The sequence below is a fragment of the Ovis canadensis genome, chromosome 1, assembly GCF_042477335.2.
Source record: "Ovis canadensis isolate MfBH-ARS-UI-01 breed Bighorn chromosome 1, ARS-UI_OviCan_v2, whole genome shotgun sequence".
In the NCBI taxonomy this organism is placed as follows: domain Eukaryota; kingdom Metazoa; phylum Chordata; class Mammalia; order Artiodactyla; family Bovidae; genus Ovis; species Ovis canadensis.
Genome location: NC_091245.1, coordinates 221,313,777 through 221,338,190, shown reverse-complemented (window position 1 = coordinate 221,338,190; position 24,414 = coordinate 221,313,777). Strand labels below are relative to the sequence as shown.

The 24,414-nt window shown below is 39.5% G+C and overlaps 1 protein-coding gene across 23 annotated transcripts in view; it reads right to left on the bottom strand.

Annotated features, from left to right (window-relative positions):
- Nucleotides 1-24,414, bottom strand: part of MECOM (MDS1 and EVI1 complex locus) — a 635,653-nt gene that overhangs the window by 63,550 nt on the left and 547,689 nt on the right. For 4 of the 23 annotated variants that reach the window (XM_069560632.1, XM_069560779.1, XM_069560643.1 and 1 more), the window contains exon 1: nucleotides 2,092-2,190. The exons of 13 other annotated variants lie outside the window; for them this stretch is intronic. The gene's annotated coding sequence lies outside the window, so the exon portion shown is untranslated. Of the gene's footprint in view, nucleotides 1-2,091; nucleotides 2,223-2,333; nucleotides 3,190-24,414 lie in introns of those variants that run through there. 6 more of the 23 variants (XM_069560713.1, XM_069560732.1, XM_069560703.1 and 3 more) reach the window with 4 other exon arrangements.

Genomic DNA, 24,414 nt, shown 5'->3' with positions numbered 1-24,414 from the left:
AAGAAAAACAAATGAAAATAAATATCTGGTAAACACTCGTGCAAAACATGTCAACCTAAAGTTTTAGGTACCCTATGCCAATGCATATTTCAGTTTAATGTTTTGTAAGTTAAATATCAGAACTAGCTTGTGATCAAGTAAAAAATATATAAAAATTTTGTAATAAATTGCCATCATTATATATGGTTATGTATTGTTATTTTTCATGAGATTTTACATTTGACCTATGTTAAATATTAATCACTACTCAGGATACCTATTAAACTAAAACTGAAATGGGTAATGCCCATTTTTAAAGTTGTGTCTACTTAAAGGAGGCTATTCAGATTCACTAGCAGCAATGTTGTTAAACACCAATATTAAAAGCTGCAGAGTTGTTGACCTGATGGTGAATAACTAGAAAGTCTGGTAATGTTAATGTCAATCAGTTAACCCAAACTTGAGGATGTTTCCTATCAAAGACTAAACAACATAGTCCAGAACATTAATTGATGAATTAAATAACCCCCTCCCCCTCAGAACTCTGTTGTATCTATACCTGTAAAAGTTAAAACTAAACTCTGGAGTGTATAGACCAAAAGCAATTTTGCACAGAATTCAAGTAATCACTCAGTTACAGATTCAAATGGTTAACTCACCACAAACTTCAAGAAGCCCAGTGTTCTGAGGGCTCTAGTCAAGAGGCATTATGAATATGCCTTTGGCCATGAGGCAATTAAAGGGCAATAAGTAGTCCCACAATTTTAAAAAGAAAAATTGAAACATAGATAGGAGTAATAATTGCTACACACACACATATACACCCACACACATCAAGTCTTTTTCAAGGACACCTTTCACACTAATAACAAAAAGTTTATATTAAATAGCCTCTTTAGTGAGGACAGATTTGAACAATTTCTCACTGATAAAATTATAAACTTTAAGCTGTTTTCATCAACTCTCAATGCTGAGCAGCTTAAATGGCAATTTGAGATTCACCCTCTCCTCAGATGTCTGGAAGTATTACAAATAACAACAGCAATACACACTTTAAAATAGTAAAAGGTTGAGATTGTTGTTTTTATTTTTTGGTTTTTTTGATTTCTGGTTGATCTTTGTTGTTTATTTTCTCCACTAGCATGAGGGGGGGAAAAAAAGCAGTTCTACTGACACACTAGAGAAATATTTAATGAAGGAAATTGGGTGAAGTCAGTGAAACGCAACACCAGTTCCATTTCATATTTGCAGAAAGACGTGGAAAACTTGTTAATTTCAAAGTCAAAAATCATCTATGCCCCTAGCTTTCCAGCATTCCCCTTTTTGCGAGGGCAGAGAGTTAAGTATTGCATACACTGCACATAAAAATACTAGGTGTAATTTTACTCCGTGTTAACATTATTGCCATTGCCACTGTCAACAGTGAAATTAATTTAAAAACAGGTTCATTTCCAAAGAATGTCTTTTTACATATATGTAATATGATTATTCAAATATTTCACCAACATATTAACTTTCTTACTCCCTGTATTCTTGCCCCAAGACAAAAGCTTAACTTTCTCCAGAAACCTTCCCCCCTCAACCCACCCCGCCCCCGACCCCGGGTGAATTATTCGCTTTTGATTTGCTAACAGAACTGCATTTGTCTCCCAAATGTCTTAATCGTCTCGGAAATCTTGAATAAAATAAAGTAACAACACATCTTCCGTCATTTCATCTAACACACTCCTGTGTTTTTAAAAGCTGTCAAGTTCCAAAGATAGCTTAAAAAAAAAAAAAAAAAAGAATTCCCTTTAGGTGGACTTTAGAGAAAGGCCCTTTCAAAAAACCAACAGCAAAAGAAAAAAAAAAAAAAATCCCCATAACCTAGCCAAAGGGTCCGAATGTGACTTTCTCGCGAAGCAGCACACGATGTTGGACAGCAAAGCTGTTACTTGGCAAGGTGGAACTCGGCCGAAAGCGGCTCCAAAGTCGCGTGGCCGGTGCCAGGAATTCAGATTTTGGCAACCCCACCTTCTGCGTCCCTGATACCGACGGACAGACACACGAAGGGAGGGGAAAGAGGAGAAGAGCGCGAGGAAAGGAGGGCCGACAGCCGGCAGAGAGACCCACCGAAGGCCGGACGACCCACCCCGGAGACGCGTCCAGACCGCACCGTTGCACAGGAGGAACAAGGAAATCGGCAGTCCCGGCAACGTAGATAAGCACAGGGCTCCGCGAGGCAGCGGGCAAGTAGGAAAAGAAGGCTGGGGGCGGGGGGCGCCCCGGAGAAGGGGTGCCAAGGCAGGAAACTGTCCCAAGTAACAAACTATGCATATCGCCAAGACTTTTTTTTTTTTTTTTAGTTCTCTTACCTTAAGATTTCTATGGCCTCAACTCAGCAATAAAAGGCAATCACAGAAGAATTAAAACAAACAAAATAATCAGCAGCCCCCAGCTTTCCTGCACGAAAATCCTTTCATACGATCCCGAGCCACATTTCGAGATGTTTAAAAAAAAAAAAAAAAAAAAAGCCTCGAGTCTCGATTTCCGAATGGTCTTTGATAACTTTGTCCGTCTCTAGTATCTGCTCGCCAGGACCACGCGTTTCAGATTTATTGTCCGCCAACAGTGTATTTTTAAGACCAGAAATGAAGTCTCCGCTTGTCTGGGTGACCCGGGTTTGGTGTGTTTTGGCTTTTTTCCCCCTTCCTAAATGAGCTCCGAGCTATTCCTTCTGGTTCACATCACCTCCCTCTTTTCTCACTTTCGCTTGCTCTTATCAGCCCGATGTGTAATGAAAGTTATCTGAAACCCACTAAAACTTCTTCCACTTCTTTCTCCCGGTCCAAAAGAGGGGTGGGGGGGGAGATACAGGCAGGAGGAGGAGAGTTTGAAAAGGTGGGGGGCCTGGGGAGGCGAGGGGAGCTCTAGCCCCCTTTCTGATCCTCCGCTGCGCCTTTCCTGGTCGTAGACCCTCACGGGATCGTCCCCTTTCGCAACTCCTAGCTCAGCCGCCGGGTTTCTATTTCATGAACTGTCTCTTTAAAGAGGATCTGCTCGGCCATCCAGAAAGAACCCGGGGCGAGGGAGAAAGGGAGCTATCTCCCGCCGCCCCAGAGTGATCGGAAGCCAGACGGGCTCCTCTTTCAGTAAATTTTTAAAGTGACAGCAGCCTCCTCTGGCGGGAGAGGTCACAAAAAGGTCGCTAAGACTCAGTCCTATAGGGTCAGACTGATTACGGATGCACCATCCCCCTTAAACATGTAGATTTCTCCGGGTAAACAACCAATGGGGAGATCTCGCCAGGCAGGATTTCTTTCCCCAGGGAAATATCCTCTGTTTAGGTGTCCTGAAAGCACAAGTGTGTGTGCGTGTGCGTGTGTGTGTGTGTGTGTGTGTATTGGGGGATGGGAGTGATGGGGTGGAAAAGTGTTTTCGGGGTGTGAGGGTGTGTGCTCCGAGAATGGGGGTGGGGCGCTGGAGGGGGTGAAGAGGTTTAGAGTAAAGAGACTGTGGCTCATGCTAAATATCATTAGTTTAGAAATTCTTAGGAAACAGTAGCCTAAAAAGTTGGAAAAGGCGGTTACAGTTTTTTGCTAGGTATTTATTATTATCATTGAAATTCGTACTCTATTCTCTCCATCATCACAGGTCAGCAGAAGAGCATGCTACTTTTTAAATCATATTTTTCTTATAAGGACTTTAAAAATCCGAAACATTATTTGCATATAATCTCCCCAGATAGCCTATTATGGGCCGAGAGAGGGTGACAATTGTTTCGTGAGTTTTTATCATATTCTTTAATACATTAACTAAAACATCATAAACGTCCCAAAGTAGAATTAAGCAATTTTGATAACTCAGATTATTTTTTAACTTTTAACCTCATGAATGTTTTTTGAGGGGACAAGTAATACCCGGTGATTAATGATTTTCTAATATATATGTTCTGTATTTATCAACACATTCCAGAAACAACACTGGAAGAAAGACTATAGGGAATGCATGGCAAAAAAAAAAGTGTCTATGGATTTACTTTAGCCAAGCTTAGAAATTTTAGTGAAATCCACCGGTTAAATGAAAATAAACGCTTTTTTAAATCACAAACTCCATTCATAAAAACAAATGGGCAAAATCCAACTTAGCTCAACAATGGAAAGTTAAGCAAAGTAAGCAAGTAAAGGGACACTTGAGGGGGCGGGGTGAAGAGAGAGGATGGAAAGCGCATTTATGTTCCACTTCATCTGCTCACGCAGAGACGGTACAAGTCCCTTTTTGTTTTCTCTAAGTGCAAATAGACGTGTAAATCTAGTCGATCTATATTTCCCCAAAATGCTGATTTAAAAACAAAAATAGTAACAAAAGGGAGGGATGTGGGGAGGGGGAGAAAATGACAAGAGGTGGTGACTAATTCGTTTCGGTGGCCTGTTATCTGTGACATTGAACTGTTATTTCAGATAATGGCCATTGTTTGAGGGAAAATCGCACAGCAGTGGTAGGTAGGACAGGAAAAATCCTTTGTAAATAACCTAAAACCCGGTCAGATATTCCCATAGAGTTCGGCGCTTGAGAACCTTTAAGAGCTCCCGGTTTGCTGCCATTGATTTCCTGCCCTTCCTCAACTTGCCCATTGTAGGAGCCTTTTTTTTTTTTTTAATTTAGCCATAAATTGGACCGGCTCGAGCTATGAGCTGTTCTATTTTCTTCCTGTCAGGATGAGGGATTTGTTTTATGATGCATTGTGTATTAAATACAAGTAATCTGGGGGAACCGATTGCTTCAGACAGTGCGGCCTGATCAGGGGGTCTGAGAGAGCTCAACTCCCCAGTACCCCGCCCTAGCCTCTGGCCCCCCGCCCCCTTGCCCTTTACAAAGCTGCTCTGAAAAGGAGGAAATGATGGCGGATAAACAAAAGTTCGTATGGAATCAGTGGCAGCTCCTGGCTAAATTAGGATTTCGTGGAAAGGGCCTCCAAGTTTTTCCCCTTATATTGGGTTCGGGTGGGGGAAGGCGGGGCGACTTTCAAGGTCTGGGTACTTGCAGATGCGTCGTCAAGCCGGTAGATGGCGTTGTGACCCGGATTAAGTTGCGGTATCTGCGGCCTCCAGCCACCCAGGTGAACCGGCTGCCGACCGCCGGGCGCGGGCAGCTGGGCTCTGCCCTCCGCCTTGCGCGCGATCCCATGCCTTCCGGAGCCTCAGTCCCGTACCGGTGCACTCTGCGGTCCAGACCGGCAGACACCAGCTTGAGCTAAGGCTATTTCTGTGCATCAAATTCGCTTCCCCAGACAAAGCCAAAAGAGTTAACACTTTCTCTGAGTCCTTGAAAGATTGATCTAGAGAGGCGATTATTTAGCCTCATCATCATTATTTTATTAATATCATCATCAGTCTTCTTCTCCACTGAATAACTTGTGAGAAAGACTGAAAGGCCTGGGCAAACATCAAATCTCAGTTTTACTTCTCTCTCTCCTTCCCCCACACACCCCTCCCCTCTTTGATTATACCTTCACGGAAAGGCAATCACCTCGCTTTTTCCTGACGACACAACTTGAAGTTTAAAAATGGGGTCCTGAAATGTGAGAGTAGGTAGAAGAGCCTTAATTCTCATGAAAGGAGCCTCTGGCTATTTCAAATAACCCTTTAGGAGAAGACCCCGACCTGCCTCTCCTGATCAGAAGTGACATGGAGAGAGAGGAGCCGGAGGGCCGGGAGGAAAAGGTTTTTGCAGGGGGGCTTGCTTTTCTTCCGCGTTAACTCGCTCTCCATCAGGAGGTTTCTAAAACAATAAATAAATATAAGGAGACAAATACCACCACCAATTTCCTTTATTCCTTGGGATTTCTGGTGAAATCTGTTTACAGTAGTTCCCAGTTACAAATTAATCTGCAAAAGCTGCTGTCTGCTCAGCAGTAATCAGTAACATGCGGGTTCTGCAGTGTTTAGCGTTGCCCTTGAAATGGGCTATTAAAAATAATGGTTTTACTATAATCTCAAACCAGCTTTAATTTGCAAACATGTATCAGCACAGATGATCTAAATATTAAGGGGACAGAATAGAACACACAACAAATGTACAGCTTAAAAGCAGGGAGTGATTTGTCACATATAGAGTGACTTGTCGGCAGTGCTTTTAAAAAAAGAATCATATTTTCAGAACATTTTCCCAAAAAGACCAATTGATTTTTCTGCCCTGTTCTGTTAATTGTTGTTTACCAGGAAAAAGGCACTGGAAGATATGAGGTTGGAGTGTGACGTGATAGATTTCTGGGAGCTGCAAAGATCTACCTTTGGCTGATGGAAGGGTTGGGGTGGGAGAGGTTAGTGTGTTTTCTTCTTGGTCTGAAAAGGGCATTAACCCTCCTCAGGCCCCTTCCTTCCTCCCCCTATCTGCATGGACTGCAGAATCTTGACAAGACTCAAAGATTTCCAATAAGGCCACTGGCTCTGCCTTCATTGTGTAACTGTTTATTTAAAATAAGTCAATATATTAGTTAAAGCAGTAAGAAGTTAGTGCTCCAGTATTCAAGTGATTCCCACAAGACTGTAAGCTGATGCCTCTTTTAAGCCTCAAACTTCATGGTTGTCCCAGAAGTAAAAGTTCTGCTAATGGAGACCCTATGGGCATGGTACATTCCAGCACATCATTAAAGGAAAGAAAAGCAGTCCAGCCAAAGCCAGATGAAATGACTGCACTGTCCACTTTTAATAGGCTTCCTGTGGACAAACAGCCCTGTAACACTCTGCAGAGGACAATATTTAAAAACAAGACAACTTGCTGGCAGTTTTCAATACCATAAAGTTAATAAAGTATGTTCCCATTCACCCTGACATTATGTTTTTAGTTTATAGAGGAAGGCACTTTATAACCTCAGCCTAAGTAGAGTTCCCTTAATTCTGCAGTTTTGGCTTTCTTGAGGAGGCTAAATATACACTGAACTCCAAGCCTGACATTTTTGTTTTAACACTGTTTTTTTTCTTTTTCTTTCTTTCTTTTTTTTTCCCTTTTTTAAGCTTTTCAAGAACATACAAGTGCATTTTTACATTGCTCAAGTGCAGTTTCATTCACGGAGATCCTGTTAAATCCTGCTGCATACAGTTCACATCAAGAAGCATGAAATAATCTGAGAAATTGACATTTGGCTGAACAATAACTGCTTGCTAATTAAATTAGCTTCATGTATGGATATTGATGTGTGTTTAAAAAGAAAATCAATGCTTCCTTTTCCATGTCAGAATAGGATTTTGTAAAATCTTACCTAACTTAACTGAGACAAAGATAAGAAAAAAAATACAAGTGTGTCTTTAGGACCCAAGAGACTTCCCACTAATTTACATATAAATATTTCTCCCAATACAGAAGCTCCAATTTGCCTCTCCTTTATCTTTGCCCCAAATTCTTGACCACCGACAATTTTTTCTGTCAAATCTTTTCATTTAATAGGTAAACCTTGTAATGAAACATCATGTTTAGACAAGACAAACTAGATCGGAAAGCTGTGGAATCAAAGAGAATATTTTGTTTAATTTTAATTTATACATTTTAATCAGAGTAGTCCACAAGCTTGACTCCCTAAACCTGAAAGTGAATTCTGTGATGCTGGGTAGGTCGACCCAGCAAAAGAGTGGTGCACAATAAGAGTTTACAAACAAAAAGAGCTCTGAATGTCTGCATGTCAGATCTCCAACATACATTATCACCACTGCTCGGGAGAGAGATTTCTTGTTCCTTTTGATGAACTTTGTCTGATTTTTTTCTTTTTAATCTATATGGGTAGGGGAACTGTTTTTTACAAAAGGAAAGAAAGAAAAGAGGAAATTAAAGGTAAAAAAAATGTAAATAAAAAATTTCCCTTGGTCTGGAAATGGGCCCGACTGAAAGCATGTTAATCTCCACCTCAGTAATTTGGTTCTCCAGGAGAAGACAGAAGCCCTGCTGCTGTGCCCTGCACTTCATAAATCACATCTTTATGTGGACAAGGTCAGGGCACCTAACAGCTCAGACATGGGCCTTTGCAGTGGCTCAAGGATTCAGGCATGTTTACTCTCCCGCCCGGCTCTCTGAGGAGTAGTCCAGCACGCTTCTAATTACTTTTGATTATTTTCATTTGCTAGGGTCAGTCTGGCTTGCCAGGACTGCTGGAGGGTTGATTTCCTACAAATCTCCATGTCTTTGTCGGACGGCCCTGTGTGCGTTCAGAATTAGCACCCTGTTATTGTCCTTCCAGCATGAGATCCCAGATACTGTGATAGAAAAGTTTTCAGAGTAAATCATTACCTACTTCCCTTTTCATTAATTAACTACACAAACATAATCGCCTATTTGATCTTTTAAAAATGCAGATGATGCTCTTAACCATTGAGTATCTCATAAATATAGTTGGACCAGAATAAATGTGATCTTTTCTTTGGCTTCAACTTTAAATATATTTAGTAATGACTAGCAGCTCTTCAGAAACTAAGATGAAATACTTTGCTGAGACAACAGCTCTAGGGAATAAATTATTACACTCAGAGATTTATTTCTGAAACTCCAATTAAGGTTGCCATTTTTAAATATTTTTTGTTGCGCTGTTTTGATGTATTTCAGTCCTAAGCTATTATGCTGAGTGGTTATTTTGTGGCAAAAGCACAACAACAACAAAAAATTTATACCAAGTTTAAATGAAAACACTGATAAAATAAAAACTTTCATAAAATATGTTGGAGTAAAATTTTGATAGAGGAAAAAGAGACACAATATCATTATTTTTCTCTTTCTTATTCCCCCAAAGTTGAGCTGTTTAATGCAATGATGCATATACATTAAAAGACACATTCAAGAAAAATATGATGAGTAAATATATTTATAACACTGAGAAATAAATATTCATAGTAAAACATAACACATCTATCTGGTTGTTCAGATAATAAGCATTTTTAGATCACTGAACAAAAATTACTATCTTGATTATAATTAGTCTCAAAAAGCCAAATCCCTCATTCTTCCTAACTTTAGACCAAAGAATTAAGGCACTAAATTAAGGCTTTTGGAATTAACCTCAACCATTAGGCATTCATATTTTATTATTTTATCAATTTAAATTAAGTCAGTCTTTCAAGATAGCATTTAGCACATTATGTAATAAATCCAGGGTCAGCTTCTTTCCTGAGGCTCTAGAAACACCATTCAGAGTGCTTTTAGACCCATAATATTGTGGAAAAAGTGAGTTGGAAGACCTTTCTCTGCTCCCGTTTCTTCTCCTCACTGTGTGTCTTTGGGTAAGTCACTTAACCTTTGAGTTGGTTTCTATGACAGTTTCATAATATCAGCCTACTAAGAGTGTTGGGAAAATAAATTGGGTAATCTGAGTGTGAGCTGCTCTGAGTTCATGGGAACAGGTCAGAACACTGAGTTTCACAGTTTTTGTGTTTGTATGATGGGTTAGACTAGATTTACGTCCACACGCAACGAGGAAGATGGTCTGGCTTGTACTTTAAGGAACAGAAAACTATAAGTATTTTTCTATCCTCTTTCTTCCATTCCAATGTCAGTTGCCCTAATCCTTACCCTGACCTATGGAGAGAAGAATTTTAAGAAAAATGTTTTTTTTCTCTCAAGCTGTGCTACCCCCAAAGATGTCCGTCTCTGTCTGGCTTGCAGCTGGGTTTGCTCTGTCCCACCCACTGTGGTCTCTGCCAATCAGTAAGAGAGAGAATTCAGAGACAGAGGTGAAATATGGTTGAGATCCAAGAGCTTTAAAAACTGGGGTAGAAGGCCAGGTATGCACACGCACACACACATACACACACCAAGACTACTTTTCAGTCAATATTTGTTACTGAGGCCGGGGAATGTATTCTCTACAGTGTCCTATTGGGGAACTTGAAGTGCCAGGAGGGCAGGAATTGTGTTTCTCTTGTTTGTCTCTGTTGTCCAGAGCCTAACATAATGCCTCTGCCTCTAACATAGTATCATCAAGATTGCCAGGAGAAATATCAATAACCTCAGATATACAGATGACACCACCCTTATGGCAGAAAGCGAAGAAGAACTAAAGAGCCTCTTGATGAACGTGAAAGAGAAGAGTGAAAAAGCTGACTTAAAACTCAACATTCAGAAAACTAAGATCAGGGCATACAGTCCCATCACTTCATGGCAAATAGATGGGAAAACAATGGAAATAGTGACAGGCTTTATTTTGGGGAGCTCCAGAATCACTGTAGATGGTGACTGCAGCCATGAAATTAAGAGACGCTTGCTCCTTGGAAGAAAAGTTATGACCAACCTAGACAGCATAATAAAAAGCAGAGACATTACTTTGCCAATAAAGGTCCATCTAGTCAAAGCTATGATTTTTCCAGTAGTCATGTATGGATGTGAGAGTTGGACTATAAAGAAAGCTGAACGCCAAAGAATTGTGGTGTTGGAGAAGACTCTTGAGAGTCCCTTGGACTGCAAGGAGATCCAACCAATCCATCCTAAAGGAAATCAGTCCTGAATATTCACTGGAAAGACTGATGCTGAAGCTGAAACTCCAATAGTCTGGCCACCTGATGCAAAGAACCAGCTCATAGGAAAAGACCGTGATGGTGGGAAAGATTGAAGGCAGGAAGAGTAGGGGACAACAGAGGATGAGATGGTTGGATGGCACCACCGACACGATGGACAAGAGTTTGTGTAGGCTCCAGGAGCTGATGATGGACAGGGAGGCCTGGCGTGCTGCAGTCCAAGGGGTCTCAAAGAGTAGGACACGACTAAGCGACCAAACTGAAATGAACTAACATAATGCCAGACATGCAGTAGATATTCAATAGGTGTTTGTTGGCAAAATGTATCAGGTCCTTGATTTTCATTTCTATGTAGTTCGGATGCTTAGTGTGGATGCTTGTTACCTCCTAGTCTGAATTATCACAATGACTTCCCATTCTGACCATCACTCACCCACCCATCAGTTTATGCTCAACATTGTTAATTTTTCCAAGCATCAGCTATTACTCATTCCTTTGCTCAAAATTTTTCAGTGGGTTTCAGTTGCCTCACAATTCAGTATAAACTCATTCTATTTTCTGAAAATGAAATGAGGTAATGTATATAAATTACTTAGGGTCATGCATCGCACATAGCATATGATCAATGAGAAATAGCTGTTATTATTACTGGTATTACTAATGTAATTGTAATTATAATCATTAATGTTCCTTAGACTATAATTTATTTTACCTTCATTATCTTGGATGAAATCTTATCTATCCCTTCAAAGTCACCTCTTTTTCTGTGCCCACCGATCCCTACCAACCAGGTTTGACCTTTTTATCTTTTCTCCCTAATTATCTGTGCTTTTCAGGGCTTTCCAGGTGGTAGTAGTGGTAAAGAATTCACCTGCCAATTCAGGAGACCCAAGAGACTTGGGTTCAACCCCTGGGTTGGGAAGATCCCTTAAAGGAGGAACTGGCAACCCATTCCAGTACTCTTGCTTGGAAAACTCCATGGACATAGGAACCAGGCGGGCTACAGTCCATGAGGCCACACAGAGTCGGACATGACTGAGTGACTGAACACACACACACACACACACACACACATCTGTGCTTCTCTCCTGGTTGACAGCCAGTTCGACTTTACTTACAGTTGTATCTGTAATGCTTTTTGTATCCATTATTAAAATAGTCAGTGATCCTCCTTAAAGGGTCATTGTAAGATAATTCAGTTCAGTCATTCAACCCTATCCGACGCTTTGTGACCCCATGGACTGCAGTACACCAGGCTTCCCTGTCCATCAGACTCGTGTCCACCAAATCAGTGATGCCATCCAACCATCTCATCCTCTGTTGTCCCCTTCTCCTCCTGCCCTCAATCTTTCCCAGTATCAGGGTCTTTTCAAATGAGTCAGTTCTTCACATCATGTGGCCAAAGTTTTAGAGTTTCAGCTTCAGCATCTGTCCTTCCAGTGAATATTCAGGACTGATATCCTTTAGGATGGACTGGTTGGATATCCTTGCAATCCAAGGGACTCTCAAGAGTCTTCTCCAAAACTACAGTTCAAAAGCATCAATTCTTCAGCTCTCAGTTTTCTTTACAGTCCAACTTTCACATCCATACATGACCACTGGAAAAACCATAGCCTTGACTAGATGGACCTTTGTTGGCAAAGGTCTTTGCTTTTTAATATGCTTTCTAGGTTGGTCATAGCTTTTCCTCCAAGGAGCAAGCGTCTCTCAATTTCATGGCTGCAGTCACCATCTGCATTGATTTTGGAGCCCAGGAAAATAGAGTCTGTCACTGTTTCCATTGTTTCCCCCATCTATTTGCCATTAAGAGATAGGACAGGATGCCATGAATTCGTTTTTTGAATGTTGAGTTTTAAGCCAGGTTTTTCACTCTCTTTCACTTTCATCAAGAGTCTCTTTAGTTCCTCTTCACTTTCTAACATAAGGGTGGTGTCATCTGCATATCTGAGGTTATTGATATTTCTCCCAGCAATCTTGATTCCAGTTTGTGCTTCCCCCAGTCCAGCATTTCGCATGATGTACTATGCCTATAAGCTAAATAAGCAGTGTGACAATATACAGCCTTGATGTACTCCTTTCCCAATTTGGAACGAGTCCATTGTTGCATGTCCAGTTCTAACTGTTGCCTCTTGACCTGTATACAGATTTCTCAGGAGGCTGGTAAGGTGGTCTGGTATTCCCATCTCTTGAAGAATTTTCCACAGTTTGTTGTGATCCACACAGTCAAAGTCTTTGGCATGGTTAATAAAGCAGAAGTAGATGTTTTTCTGGAACTCTCTTGTTTTCTCTATAGCTCAGCAGGTAAAGAATCTTCCTGTAATGCAAGAGACTCAGGAGACACAGGTTTAATCTCTGAGTTGGGAAGATCCACTGTAGTAGAAAATGGCAACCCCCTCCAGTACTCTTGCCTGGAAAATCCTATGGACAGAGGAGCCTGGTGGGCTACCGTGTACAGGGTGGCAGAGAGTCAGACACAACTGATCATGGCATAGTTAGATTCTTAAGGATGGAATCAAGCTTCTTTCATATTCACATCTTGAGTACCATCTTTGCAGAATAGGCTAAACTACCTTTGAACTGTGATGCAAGGACAGCCAAGCATATCAGGCATTGTTATATTTAATATCTATGTAAACTGGACTGTTTACCACTGTTCCCTACAGGAATCAATTGATACACTGGTAATTCTCTTTTAGGGAAACTAGAGATAGACATTTCCATCACTGCTATTTCCCAGGAGTAGCACTTTGTTGTTCCCCCTACCCACCCATGTTGATTCTGTACCAATTATTCAAGTTGGCCATTTATATAGGTACCAACCCTGGACAATATCTGCCATGTCTCCCTTTTCCTTATCCCCAGTGAGCAGTCATTGACAGTTAAATTGTTTCTCTAGGGCCCTCACCTTCCCACTGGTCACTGCCTTGATGGAGGACCTTATCTTTAGGCTTGAATTCTGTGGCATCTTTATACCAAATCTTAGTCTTCTTGAGTAACAGAGTTATGACAATGTTTTGCTTTACCTAAAAAAAAAAAAAAAGAAAGAAAGAAAAAGAAAAACCATACTAATAGAAACTCTGCTGCTGCTGCTGCTAAGTCACTTCAGTAGTGCCCGACTCCGTGTGACCCCATAGATGGCAGCCCACCAGGCTCCACCGTCCCTGGGATTCTCCAGGCAAGAACACTGGAGTGGGTTGCCATTTCCTTCTCCAGTGCGTGAAAGTGAAGTCGCTCAGTCGTGGCCGACTCTTACTGACCCCATGGACTGCAGCCTACAAGGCTACTCCATCCATGGGATTTGCCAGGCAAGAGCACTGGAGTGGGGTGCCTAATAAAAACTCTTAAGTGTTCCTAATTCTCTAGAAAATAAAGCTCCTAATTCAAAATGCAATCTTCTCTATAAGTGGATGCCAAGTTTATCTTTCCAGGCCCATTGTCTGATTCTTCCTTCTACTCAAATTTTGAACTCTAGTTAACAACCAGGGAGATGAGCAGAAGCTCTTATAACTGTGTTCATTTATTTTACTTCATTTTACTTATCTCTGACACTCACAGATATTGAAATGAAACAATAGATCAACGAGAAGTCAGAGTTCTATTTATTGAGCTCATCCATAGCCCTCCAGGCCCCTTTTCTTGAAGTTCTTACGGTATTCATTATGAAAATCATTCACTAGTCAGTCTTCATATTTAGAGTCATTTGGGATATTTCTGTCATCTGCTGATCTACTTACAAAGCTGTTTGATGGCATAAAACATGCTTCACACCGGCATTTTCTCATCGTGTCTTGTTACCAGGTATTCCCTGAAAATGTGTTCGGTGGTCAACTGAGGCAAAGAGGCTTATTCTATGCAACAACAATAAATTCTAAGAGGCTCCCTCTTGGAGCCTCACAATGAATGTCAAAGTGGTAAGTGCTGTAAGAGTCTATTAGGCTGGTGCAAACATAATTGCGGCTTTGGACTCTGAATTTTAAATCATAATAACTAGGCTCAAACACATCTTTATTAACTAAAATAGGAACTATTAAAATCAACACATTTTTGCCATCAAGAAATAAGTTTGTTTATTCCTGTAGCATAAAAATTTGTGCTTCAGGATTCAAGGAACTCTTGGAAAGTATTTTTCTGTCTCATGCTGGTTATGGAAGCATTTTCCCTACAAAAATTTGTCGAGATGCTTGACGAAGTGGTAGCTGGTTGGCAAGAGGTCAAGTGAATATGGCAGATGAGGCAAAACTTTATAGCCTAATTCATTCAACTTTTTTTTTTTAATTCATTCAACTTTTGAAGCATTGCTTATGGAACATACTGCTGGGTCTTTTCATGGAGATTTGGGCCCATTCTGTTGACCAATGCTGGCTGCAGGCATTGAATTTTTCAGTGCATCTCATCAATTTGCTGAGCATATTTCTCAGATGTAACAGTTTCACCAGGATTCAGAAAGCTGTAGTGGATCAGACCAACAGCAGACCACCAAAACAGTAACCATCACCCTTTTTTGATGTAAGTTTGGCTTTGGGAAGTACTTTGGAACTTCTTCTTAGACCAACCATTAAGCTGGTTGTTTTCAGTTGTCATATAAAATCCACTTTTCGTCACAGGTCACAATCTGACTGAGAAATGGTTTATTGTTGTTGCATAGACTACGAGAAGACAATACTTGAAAACAACAATTTTTTAAATTTTCTGTCATGAGGTACCCACTTATTGAGCTTTTTCAACTTTCCAATTTCCTTCAAATGCTGAACAGCTGTAGAATGGGCCACCTTGAGTTCTTTGGCAATTTCTTATGTAGTTATAAGAGGATCAGCTTCTATAACTACTTTCAATTGATCATCATCAACGTCCAATGACCCACCAATGCACTCCTCCTCTTTGAGGCTCTCGTCTCTTAGAAAAACTTCTTGAACAACCACTGCACTGTACGTTCTTTAGCAGTTCCAGGGCCAAATGCATTATTGATTGATGTTGTGAGTTGCCTCCGCCGCTTTATGACCTATTTTGAACTAGAATAAGAAAGTCGCTCAAATCTGCTCTTTGTCTAATATCATTTCCCTAGTCTAAAATAAATATAAAATAAATAGAAAGTAATGTCATTAACAAAAAAAAAAAACGAAGTGAGAAATGCACATTAAAAGAATATATAGCATAACCACATTTATTTAAGAATGCATTCCAATAGCAAATAGCAAAGTTCAACAATGCAAAATCACAATTAATTTTGCACCAACTTAGTCATGTATGGATGTGAGAGTTGAACTATAAAGAAAGCTGAGCACCAGAGAATTGATGCTTTTGAACTGTCATGTTGGAGAAGACTCCTGAGAGTCCCTTGGACTGCAAGGAGATCCAACCAGTCCATCCTAAAGGAAATCAGTTCTGAATATTCATTGGAAGGACTGATGCTGAAGCTGAAACTCTAATACTTTGACCACCTGTTGCAAATAACTGACTCATTTGAAAAGACCCTGATGCTGGGAAAGATTGAAGGTGGAAGGAGAAGGGGACGACAGAGGATGAGATGGTTGGATGGATGCAATGAACATGAGTTTGAGTGAGCTCCAGGAGTTGGTGATGGACACGGAAGCCTGGTGTGCTGCAGTCGATGGGGTCACAGAGAGTCGGACACAACTGAGCGACTGAACTGAACCAAAATAGATGTCTAAGAAGTACTTCGGTAAAGAAACATATTTTGGCTTGTTTAATGGAGCATCAATAAAGATATTTAAACATGTATGAAAGCCCCTTTCCCCTTCCATGGAACACCTAAGGGTAACAGTTTTTGAAATAAATATTTTTATTACATGCATTTCTTTCAGCAAAACTGAAACTAGTTAAAAACTGGTAAGTATTCCCTAAATACCTTTCCATCAGCTGACTCTTATCACTCTTGACCAAAACTGTAACTGAAAAATAGCCATGGATAAAGAGAGACAAAATCAAGCATCAACTTTTCATTCAACTTGAAAGTGTTTGGAAGGTCTATCAGCCTCACAAAGAAATGAGGTAATCATTTGCCTTATCATTTACCTTATCAATCTCATCAATTGATCCTTTGCCTGTGAACTGTTATAATTTTACTTGAGAACCTTCCAAGAATGGTATGAAAATCTTCGAAAGGAATGTAATTTCATCTTAGAATGAACCCACCCCTTTTATCCTCTTCCATTAAAAGCCCTTAGAAAGTACAGATTTTACGATGGGCATATTTACATGTAATGTTTTATATTATTTAGGTTCTTCTTAATAAGATTTGGCATTATCTAGATATGTACTTCCCTGGGAGAAAGAAAAGCAGTCATTTAATCTCAGTCCACCAATGCCTGAATTAAAGGTTTAAGAATCAAACTGGCCTTTTCTCCAGTTTTTGATATTGGATTCCTATGCTGTGCCTGCTGATGTCTGTCTAACCGCTAAACTAAGTGGACATTAAATCAGATGGCGTACAAAATTACGGGAATTTGATCTTTAGATAAACCACAAACCTTGACGAACTAACGTTGTTCCAGATGAATTAACTCATCTTCCTGTAGGACAGAACATTTCATGGGAGCGACCACACAGTCTTCTCTGTAAAGAGCACTAACGGTTGTGATTCATTTGTGATCTATTGAGAGTGCTTACTCCCAACCCAAGAGGCCTGTGATAAATGAGAGGAGGGGGATGGTGAGGCAGTTCTCCCCAGAATTACTGCCCTATTTCAATGTCCTGATGGTGGGAGCTAGTTATGACGTCCCAGTTGCAGAATTATTGGAAAACAATCAATATGCTAAGTTCTGACCAATGATGTAGCGAGACGTTTATCTTTTCTCTATGTTGGAAATCCTAAAATTCTCTTTTATTATGTCAACAACTATAATCAGACACTTTAAAAACTCTGTAGAGCCAGAAAAGTGTGAGGCGTGTGATCCATTTCATGGGTGTCACATATTTTTCTACATATCAAATAGTAAAATGTCAAAATGTTCCAGTAATGGTTAAAATGCCCAATAAAATCTCAGTATCATTATGAAAACATGGAAATGATTTCAGGTGTGGCTTTAAAAATATCTTTTGTAAATTTTGTTGAGTCAATCCTTCAACTTCAAATAAAATCCTAATATAGCCTATCTATAAACTCCAGAATTAAGTATTAGTCAACATCCAAGATGCAGATTCTCAAAGGTATTTGTGTTTTGGTATGTAGTTCTTGACTTAGAAAGCAAATCTAGGCTTGCCAGTGTAGTGCCTATAACTTAGAAGGGAGAATGCCAGAAAGGACAGGAATACTTTAAAAGAAAAGAAAAAATACACTGTGATTCGCACATAATTTCTCTTCCCATGTGATCTGGACTATCAATTTACAAAGAAAACATGGATCCTGCTATAAAATAAAGAAAATCAAAGTTATGAGCCTAGGAAGGCAAGGTTAAGATGACTACAGATTTTTTTTACAATGTATTCTGTGTAATATTACATTATATCTAATACAGTTTTATATTCTTCCCACTTCTGCTCTTACAAGAGTTAGTAAAGCTCTTACGTCCTCAAAAGAAAAGATGTTGAATGAATCGAATTTAAATCACTCACTAAGTCCTTCAGCTATGTAACGTGTTCATTTGTATTAATTCTGTGGTTTTTGTTATCTCTAAAGAAATTATCATAATAAATGTTTATCATTTCCTATACATATCTCCTTTGGGAACCAATGCTGAAATATTTCAGGAAAGCCATTAAAAGCATTAAAATTTTGCTAAATTTTAATCTTGGGAAGTCTAGTGGTGTTGTAATGTAACATATACATATTCAAGTTACTAATGTTCAACTATTGTGAACAGAAAGAAGGAGAAAGTGGAGATGGAGAAGAGAAACAGAGACAGAGAGAGAACGGGAATGAATGATCCTTTATCCAGAAAAGAGCATGAGAGGGAGACATGAATCATCCATTCCCTCTGCAGGAATCAGTGTTTAAATGTCCTTTGTTCTGAGTATCTTGTTGCATTGAGTACAACTCTTAGGTTTAGAGATATTTATTTTTCACACTGTGCAGCTCCTAAATGAAAATATACCACGCTCTTTGATGCTCAAAGCCAAGGTGATCTTGTATCAACACTGGATAGTTTAAGGACTGAGGAACAGAAGTTTTGATTACCCTTGATTTTCAATTACTCACTACAGAATCTAAGCCTTCAGTAAAATTCAAATTTGCTGAATTTGGTTTAGGGTTTGAAAACTATTCCATAGCCATGACAAGATAAAAAGATAAAGTATCCTCCGGTCAAAGAACTTATGGATGAAAAACCAACACTTCTTCTCTTATTATTCTCTGTTCCCATATTGTTTAACATGGTTCAGCTGATGTCCTGTCTCATGTCCTCACATGGCCCAGCCGTCAAATCATTTTACCGAGGGTGTGGTGACAATGCTTTCATCAGTTTGTTTTATCATTTGTTTTCACTAATGCACCACCTCTTGTGGCCTTTAGAGGGGAAGGTGATGGGCTGAATGTGGTTAGCTGCCTATAATGAAGTAAGATCTTCTTCTCAGGGCTCAGTGGACCACAGGTTTCCTCTCTGCAAGTATGAAATCACCTGGTCTCATGAGCAACCAGTCTCTCCCCAGTTTTCTGCTAAGTTGTAGCCCTCTGGTGTTGGAACCCTGGGCAGAGTCTACTGCTAGTTATGTGATACTGAGACACTTGCTTAAACTTCTTAAATTTCTCTCTTAGTATCTTTAAAAGTATGTTAATGGCACCTATTGGAGACAGAAATGGAAACCCACTGCAGTATTCTTGCATGGAAAATCCCACGGACAGAGGAATCTGGGGGGCTATAGTCTATGGGGTTGCAAAGAGTCAGATATGACTTAGTGACTAAGTACAATGGCACCTATATCATAGGTTATTATAATTATCAGAGGTTATTATAATTAAATATCAGAGATAGATATAGAGATGTGTTTATATATATATATATATATATCTCACTTATATATCACATATATATATGTACACATCACACCTGCATTTCCTGTGTCTCCTGCATTGCAGGCAGAATATTTACCAGTTGAGCACTGGGGAAGCCCACATATATATCACTTAGTATAATGCCTCATACATAGTAGACATGCACAAGGAGGGGAAATAGTGATTAAAAGAAGACACGAGAGGAGGACAGCCTGGATTGAAATCAGAGCTCTAACATCTGCTAGGTGAGCGACATATGCCAAGGTTACTTATCACCGCAGTTTCCTCATCTGCAAATGAGACTACTGACAGTGTCACACAGAGCTGCTGAGAGTGCTGAATACGATGATCCACGCACAGCACTCAGCTCAGTGACTAGAATACTGACGGTATCGCACAGAGCTGCTGAGAGTGCTGAATACGATGATCCACGCACAGCACTCAGCTCAGTGACTAGAATACTGACGGTATCGCACAGAGCTGCTGAGAGTGCTAAATACGATGATCCATGCACAGCACTCAGCTCAGTGACTACAACATAAGCACCTAATAAACATTCAGTTCAGTTCAGTTCAGTCGTTCAGCCATGTCTGACTCTTTGCAACCCCATGAATCACAGCACGCCAGGCCTCCCTGTCCATCACCAACTCCCAGAGTTCACCCAAACTCATGTGCATCGAGTCAGTGATGCCTTCCAGCCATCTCATCCTCTGTCATCCCCTTCTCCTCCTGCCCCCAATCCCTCCCAGCATCAGAGTCTTTTCCAATGAGTCAACTCTTCACATGAGGTGGCCAAAGTATTGGAGTTTCAGCCTCAGCATCAGTCCTTCCAATGAACACCCAGGACTGGTCTCCTTTAGGATGGACTGGTTGGGTCTCTTTGCAGTCCAAGGGACTCTCAAGAGTCTTCTACAGCACTACAGCTCAAAAGCATCAATTCTTCAGTGCTCAGCTTTCTTCACAGTCCAACTCTCACATCCATACATGACCACTGGAAAAACCACAGCCTTGACTAGACGGACCTTTGTTGGCAAAGTTATGTCTCTGCTTTTAAATATGCTATCTAGGTTGGTCATAACTTTCCTTCCAAGGAGTAAGCATCTTTTCATTTCATGGTTGCAATCACCATCTGCAGTAATTTTTCATTAACTATTATTAAATGGAGTTCTAACTCTATAAAATACTTGTTACCTTCTACAAAAATGCCCTCTATGGTTCATTTTTTTTTCATAGACATCTTTACATCAGAAAAGAAATGATAATTTTTTTAATTTTAGCTTATTTTCTGTCTTTTAGGCAGCAGTTCGTTTCTTTGAGAAACAAAATGGAAACATATAGAAGCAGAGAAAAATAACCAAAATAAGTGAAAGAAATCTTTTAGTGCCAATCAAATCTTTAGATGCCTATAGCTGCTATTTTAACTGCAACCTGAGAAGACCTTGGGCCAGAACCACCCAGTTAGCTAAACAGCTCCTGAAATCTAAACCACAGATTTTGAGGACAAGAAATGTTTACTATTGTTTTCAGCCACTAAGTTTTGGGGTGATTTCTTATGCATAATAGACACCAAAAACACTAGTCAAAGATCTTTGGTGAATATGGAGAATTCAGTCACCTGACCTCCTCTGATTTATCAGAGAATTCAGGTCCATGAAGGAACACCCTTCACCCTAACCTGCACTTAGCTTCCGCTTGGCCTTTCTCTCCTGCAGCTGAAAGGAGGTGGTTTCACACCCTCATCTAGCAAACACTAGCCTCTGGTTCCTCTCATGAACTGTTGCTCAATAAACTCATTAGGATATCCCAAGAGCCATAAAGTTGAGAAGCATTAGTGGATAAGACTTGATAAGGCCAAATTATGGAAAGCTTCCCAAAGCCTGTTGGAATTTAGGCTGTCTTGGATTGAAAACAGAAAAGCCAGTGATCATACGTTTCAGAGTGGTGATATTATGACAAGATTTCAGAAAAATTTGTTTCCTATTTCCAGAGCCCTCATTTAGTGGGTCATGAGCTTTCAATTGGTTTGGCAGCATGTAACAAATTAGGGTGAAGTTGCTTCGCAGATTCAGACCAATTTTTTTTATTATTGTGTGTAAAATGACTAAGATGTTGATCTTTAAACATAAAAATGCTCTCATAAACTGCTTACCAGAAATTCCCTCAACACTAGACCAAACCTAGAAAAAAAGAGGCAATACAACAGTATCAGTGCCAAAGGCAGCAATGAAAAATACAATAATATTCACAATCAATATTTCTCTCCCTTTTCATTACTACCCTGGACTAGGACCTTGCCCATTTTCTGTAGTAGTAGGAACTCTCCTAAGAGCTGCAACGATTTCTGATAAAGTGTCTGTTGGCTGCCATTTCCATAGACTCCCAGAGAGACTGCCAGGTTTTCAAAGCTAACAACCAATCCATATCAGATATTACAGGGAACATGGTAGGGATAACACATTATCCTTTGCAAGGAGCTTTTACTTGAATTAATGAAGTCACAAATGATGCAAACCCATGAGATGGTATAAGTAAAATTATAACAATAAAAATGAGAAAAAAGGTGCAGATATTAGAGAATTTGCCTAAGGTCCTAGTGCTAATAAGTGGTAGACCTGTGGCTGGAAGATAGAACTTCTAAGCTAATGCTTTTCCGACTGTATCAGTGCTTCTCCATCTATTCAGGCAAAGAAGCTGAGTTTAAATGCAATTTTCTTTCCTCTTAAAGAACCTGGAATTTTATTTATCACTCCACTTAACTTTGATATTTCCTTTGAAGTTTTCAAACATTTTCTTTGAAGTCTTTCAAACTGAAAAAGCAATTCATATTGTTTTACCAACTAAACAACACAGCACAAAGGTGTTTCACCAATCTGAAGTAATTGATATTCACTCCCCTTGTGGCTTTTTTCTTATTGTATTCTTTGCTCACACAAGATTTTTTTAGAAGCACATATATATGTGTGTGTTTTTACCAAAATAAAACTATATATATTATTCTATAATTTCCCTTTTTTGGCATGTGACAATGTATCACAAACATACTACTACAAACATACTACAAGTTAGAAACTCTATATCTAATTTAAATTTCTTTTTCTAGTTTTTTTTTTTTTGCAAACATGTATGTATATGCACACAGACAATTTTACAAGGACTCCTGGGTTTCAGACTAACAGTGCAATAACTCCTCAACCCACACCACTCTCTTCAGTTTCTTGGCTCCTGATTCACAGGTTGAAGATAACCTACTAAATATTTTGCTAGAAAAGGCTTAGAAGCCAAAAAGGATGAAACATTAATATAAACCATTATCCTTGCTCTTAAGACCCATGCAATCTATTTAGAGAGACAACACTCAGCTCCCTGAAGAACAACAAATAGTATAAGACTATAAGTCATTAAGTACTAAATTACGTGGCTTGAATGAGAAGAGAGAGCTACAGAGATTTAGGCAGGAAAGACAGACTGGAATTTTTACGAAGAGTGAGACTTTCACTCATTCAAAGACTGGGGAGAAGTAGAAAGGAATATTCCTGGGAAGATTTCCATGTGCTAGAGTTAGGTTAAAGATATTTTCAATGTTTGTTCAATTTTTTTTTTTTTTTTGGATAAAACTCTATCCTACTGTTCCTTATCAGCTCCAAATCATCCCCATATATTTTTAAAATATAGACTGTAGTAGCTTAAGTGTATATATATAAATGTGTGTGTGTGTGTTTTAAACAAATAAATTAATTCCTGATGGAGTCTAATACATCAGATGGATGTATACTCTATATGGGTGAATCTGCCAATATAAATTAAAGAAACCATGAAATGTAATTTCTAGTAAAATCTAAAAGCAGTAAGCAAGCTCAAGAAATTTCTGGAGTAATTCTTTTTTTAATTTAAGAGTAACTGATAACATACTGAAGGTATACATCTAGGTTAGTACTTGGTAGGTAAACTAGAAAAAAAAATTTTTTTTTCATATAATGGGTCTTCCTATTTTGTTTAACAACCAGGGACCTGGTCAACTCATTTTCAGTAGCAATAACAATAAAAACAATAACAAAAATCACAAAACACTTTAAATCATACGCACACTGGACAGGAAAGCCTAGCATGCTGCAGTCCATGGGGTCGCAAAGAGTTGGACCTGACTTAGGAAACAACAATGAACTGAACATCTGAACAACACTGCTGTCTTCTGCATTGTGATCACTTTTCGGTAAACTATTTGGTTTTGATTGCAAATGTAGTCAAAATATAACCATTAGAGTGTTTTTGAAGTGTGTATTTAAATAGTTTATTTCTAACATTAGTCAGTCTTGTTAATTTCACTTATTTATCCATTCATTTTGAAAAGAAACTGGATTTGGTCCTTGCTAAATTTTCACCTTTAAAAACCATAATGGTAACAGTGTGGCGAATGTATTGAGGTACAGCAAGTGGACACTGGTGATGAAATAGCAAGCTACCAAAGCAGTAGAAACAAGAGAGGATGGTAAGATAAAATATTAGTGTCTACACTATGTCAAGTGCTTATTATGCATCATTTCCTTTAATAACTCACTAACTGCCATAAGTGATTTTCATCCTTGTTTTACAGGTGACAAAATTTATGAAAGTGTATGCTCTTTGCGACCCCATGGACTATAACCCACCAGGCTGCTCTGTCCATTGGGATTCTTTAAGCAAGAATACTGGAGTGAGCTGCCATGCCATCCTCCAGAGGATCTTCCCAAACCAGTGATCGAACCCACATCTTTTGCATCTCCTGCATCAGCAGGCCGATTCTTTACTGCTGAGCCATGGCGGAAGCTCACGAACTCAGTAAGATGGAGTAAATACCTTGCTCAAAGCCATACAAATGGTAAGTATTAAAGATGGGATTCAAATCCTGACTAATCTGACTACATATTCTGCTGTCATCTTTCCCCAAAGCTATACCACCTCAGACATAAAGACCTAAAAGACTGGCCTGCTAATTTGCCACAGTTGTCATCTGCCTGGTATTGGGAGTTGGCAACGAGT